Genomic DNA, 5,276 nt, shown 5'->3' with positions numbered 1-5,276 from the left:
TTTTCAAGGAAATAAAAAAGAGGCTGTGAGAAATATAGTCCATTTCAAATGGTTTTACTAATGTTAAAATTGGAGTTGATTGTTTATCTGACGAAATAGGGAAAAAAATACTTTCTAAAACACCAGTTGTGAAAATTATATACAAACACATTTTTATACAGCCCGTGAAGAGACTGTTATTCTCTACCTCATTGCCCCATCTTCATTGTGGTCAAAAATTAAATATGGTTCTCCTCTGAATAAGGTCCAACAATTTATTTACAGGTTGCAACACTGTGGCGATGTGTAGAGAATGAGCAAGTTGTGGCACAAATAAAAGCTCTGCCTTACAAGTTTGAGGCACGCAGATTTCCTGACTCGACGACCCCATGAGCTGTTAAATGGTGAAGTGCAGATTTCGATAATAAACTTAAGCTCACTGCCTCCACATACAGTAGATAAAGCCGTGAATACAATTCCAACCCATTCATTGACTTATTTCGTTTTGGACTTAGTTTTTTTTTTTTTTTTTTCAATTATGTACAACAGATGCTGTTGATTGTAATGCATGTAATTACTGTAATGAATGAGACCAAGCCTAAATAAAAAGTATATGAGGCACGGAATGGTAATATAAAGAAATACTACTACTGCTACTACTACTAATAATAATAATAATACAAGGAAATTAAGATCAGCCAAGTAGATTAATTATGCATCTTCTAATTGTGTTATTCATATTCTTAAGGTTATGGAGAGTTACATTCATGCTATCCTAAACAAACACGAGACTGTACCAGCTAAATCACTACACCACCGGAGTCATTTTGTAAAGACGAAGAGACCAAGTCGCTCGACAAGGTTTGAAGGATGTAGATATGCATGTGTATAGGCTACACCTTTAAAACAACAAATGCAACTATGTATAAACAATGTATAAAAAAGTGCAAATGTTTAATATTTTAAAACTGGATAATATAATCATGCTCGTTTATTACTCTGTACAGGTTAATTTTGAAACCTTCGATGGAGCCATTTCACCTGTGAATATAAGAAACAAGCACTGGATGTTAGTGGTAAGTGAAGGAGTTTCTTCATGTTCTTATCTATGCATATAGACCCTACTTAAATTTAGCAGAACATAAATACATCAGTGACAGTTCTCGTCGCTATACTTTTAAATCCCGCTTCAGTTCCATCAAACACACACAATTCAGATAAAAAAACATTTGGGGCTGGACCAAATTTTGTTTTGATCTAATGACGCCCCAGGGCTGGATTAAGGTCAGAGATGTAGCCTGATCTTTCTTTAAATAAAAAAACATAAGAAAGAAAAGTGTTTATTCTCCTCTGATAGGCTTTAAAATCTCTCTCTCCTCACTCAAACCCTCAGGCTCTATCAGAATCAGTTGTATTGCCAAGTATGCTTACACATACAAGAAATTTGTCTCAGTGACAGGAGCTTCCAATGCACAACAATACAAAAACAGCAGCAAAACATAGAAAATTGTTACGAGACAGACGAGGAGTGAGGATCTAAATGCAGCTTTTAATGAAAACAAAAGATGAACCAGGTAACTCAGAATAAAACAAAAACACAGGGAACTAAGAACAGGGCTTGGAACAAGACATGTATACATTCAACAACTGACAATACTGAACAGAAATCAGGGCATTAAATACACAAAGAGTAATGAGAACATTAAACACAGGTGAGGAACAATGAGGGACAGCTGGCAGTGATAAGAGCAGGGAATTATGAGAAGTGTAGTCTGGGAACAGATGACAGGGGAGAAACACAGGGCAGACAACAGTGAATCGTGACAGATAATAATCAAAAAATTATAAAAATAATTATACACATACAGTACATACAAACACACATAAACATACATAAGGAATTCTAATACAAATCTATTATCTGTTATGCACAGTGCAAAATACAAATCTGTTATGTACAGTGCAATTTATTTATTCATTTTATTTTTTCCAGAGGAATGAAATGGCAGAAGAGAAACGGTAGATGTGTTGGATAAATAACCAATAACCAATAATCCTCTCAGCAGTCTGAACTGTCATTTGTAGTCTTCTGATGTCTGATTTCATAGCTGCATCAAACCAGACAGTTATTGAAGTGCAGAGAACAGACTCAATGACTGCTGTGTAGAACTGTATCAGCAGCACCAGTGGCAGGTTGAAATTCCTCAGCTGGCAAAGGAAGTAAAATGGTAAATGGTCTGCACTTATATAGCACTTTTTTAACCTTAGAGGTTACAAAAGTACTTTACACTGTGTCCCAATCACCCATTCACACATACACTCATACACCAATGGCAGCAGAGCAAGGCGCTAGCCTGCCATTGGGAGCAACTTGGGGTTGTGTCTTGCCCAAGGCACTTCTGCATGTGGAGTCGTGTGGGCCTGGAATCAAACCGCCAACCCTGCGATTAGCAGCCGACCCGCTCTACCACCTGAGCCACAGCCGCACATGGCTCAGGTGGTAGAACCTCTGCTGGGCCTTTTTAACAATGGAGTCAATGTGTGTCTCCCACTTCAGGTCCTGTGAGATGGTAGAGCCCAGGAACCTGAATGACTCAACAGTGCTGTTTAGAATGGTGAGGGGGGGTCAGTGTTGGGGTGTTCCTCCTAAAGTCCACAATCATCTTCAAGGTTTTGAGTGTGTTCAGCTCAAGGTTGTTATGACTGCACTAGACAGCCATCTGTTTAACCTCCCTTCTGTATGCAGATTCGTCATCATCATCTCGGATGAGGCTGATGATAGTGGTGATGTCTGCAATCTTTAGGAGCTTGACAGAGGGGTCCTTGGCATTGCAGTCATTGGTGTAGAGGGAGAAGAGTAGTAGGGAGAGCACACATCCCTGTGGGGCACCAGTGCTGATTGTACAGGTGCTGGAAGTGAATTTCCGCTATCTCACAAGCTGCTTCCTGTCTGTCAGAAAGCTGGTGATCCACTGAGAGATAGACATGGGAACAGAGAGTTGGTGTAAATTGTTCTAGAGTATAGCTGGTATCATGGTGTTGAAAGCCGAACTGAAGTCCACAAAAAGGATCCTTGCATATGTCCCTTGTCTATCCAGATGTTGCGGGATATGATACAATCCCATGTTGCCCGATAAGCAAATTAGTCAGGTGGGCCAACACCAGTCTCTCAAATGACTTCATGACAACAGACATCAGGGCGAAAGATTTTTGGTTTCTTTGGGACAGGGATAATGATTGAGTGTTGCAGCAGCATGGGACTTCACACTGCACCAGTGATCAATTGAAAATCTGTGTGAAGATGGTGGCCAGTTGGTTAGCACAGGATCTAAGACAAGCTGGTGAGACGCCATCTGGGCCTGAAGCCTTCTTCGTCTTTGTTTCTGAAAAATCCGTCACACATCATCTTCACAGATCTTAAGTGCAGGTTGAGTAGCGGGGGGTGTTTGCAGGAGGTGTTGGTGTTTGTGTGAAGCGAAGGTCAGAGTGGGAGTGGGGTGTGGGATTGGTCCTTTCAAATCTGCAGTAGAACACATTCAGGTCGTCAGCCAGTTGTTGGTCCGCCACATGGTTGGGGGTTGGAGTCCTGTCATTTCTGAGTTGTTTCATGCCACTCCTCAGTGATGCAGGGTCGTTAGCTGAAAACTTGTTTTTCAGCTTCTCAGAGTATCTTCTTTTAGCCACTCTGATTTCCATATTCAGTGTTTCTGACCTGATTGTACAAGACTTTATCCCCACCTCTGTAAGCATCCTCTTCAGCATGACAAAGCTGTCTGAGTTTCCCTGTAAACCATGGTTTACCATTGTTGAAAGATAAATAAGTCTTAGTAGGAATGCACATATCCTCACAGAAACTGCTATATTATGTAACAGTATCTGTGAGCTCATCCAGGTCTGTGGCTACAGCTTCAAAAACACTCCAGTCATTGCTATCGAAGCAGGCTTGTAGTTAACGCTCTGCTTCATTGGTCCATCTCTGTACAGTCCTTTAAACTGGCTTGGTTGATTTTAATTTCTGACTGTAGTTAGGAAGAATATAAACCAGACAGTGATCAGAGAGTCCCAAAGCTGCTCTAGGGACAGAGCGATATGCATCCTTTTATTGTTGTGTAGCAAAGATCCAGTAAATTTCTGTCTCTGTTGGGGCATGTAAAGTGCTGTTTGTATTTGGGCAGTTCACGTGTGAGATTTGCTTTGTTAAGATCCCCAAGAATAATAATTACTGAGTCCAGGTATTGTTGTTCGGTGTCTGTGATCTGATCAGCCAGCTGTTGCAGCGCTGTGTTCACACACGCGTTTAGTGCGATATACACACTCAACAGAATAAACGAGGAAAACTCCCGCAGCGAGTAAAAAGGCTTACAGTTAATAAAGAGCGCTTCCAAAGTAGGACAGCACATTCTCTTTAATGTTGTTACATCTGCACACCAACTTTCATTGACGTAAAAGCATGTTCCACCGCCTCTTGTTTTCATCGATGTAACACGCTGTCCGGAATGGCTTCACCCAGCCAGGTTTCTGTGAAAGTAAGTAAGGACAAGGGCACATGGATCATCAAACCAGTGGCATCCTCTAGAGGCAGAGGCATCTACTTAGTCAGCAGTGCAAGTGATGAAAGGAACATTCTGGGGATTAATACAAGTAAAGCTCTATCATTAGCTCATACAATGGCCCGTGTTCCAAATCAATCAACATATCATTTAGTATGCTACGCTGCCTCCATCTGAATCTTCCTGTAATGGAAACAAAGAAACAATAAAATAATTTACATAATTGTGTTTTTGAAATTTTATATTTAAAATACATTTTTGGAAACAAAATGCTTATTTTATGTTTTTGTAACTCCATGGTCATGTTTGACTGCAAACATACAGTAATGTCACATTATTGCAAAAACTGACACTTCAAAACTGTTTAAAAATGCTACATTTTGAAATACACTATAAAAAAAAAAAAAAAAAAAATGTGTTTAAATATATCCAAAGGCATAACTTGTGATAATCTAATCAAAAAGTAATTTCAACCATCAGTCAATCCCAGAACAACAGCAAAGGACCTAGTGAGGATGCTGGAGGAAACAAGTAGACAAGTGATATTTGTGATTTTTTGAGTTCCACCATACAAAATTGCAAATGAAAAAAAAAACCTTTGGCGCTACTCTTGCTGTGGCGACAAGCAGCAGGTGTGTTTGTTTGTCTGCGTTTTTTTTTGTTGTAAGAAGTGCTGTAAGTTTCCTGTTTTTGATTCGTTGTTTGATGAAAATGGACTAGATATTATTGTTCATTCAAACAGTCGCC

This window comes from Xyrauchen texanus, chromosome 22 (assembly GCF_025860055.1).
Source record: "Xyrauchen texanus isolate HMW12.3.18 chromosome 22, RBS_HiC_50CHRs, whole genome shotgun sequence".
Lineage (NCBI taxonomy): Eukaryota > Metazoa > Chordata > Actinopteri > Cypriniformes > Catostomidae > Xyrauchen > Xyrauchen texanus.
This window is presented reverse-complemented; position numbering follows the sequence as displayed.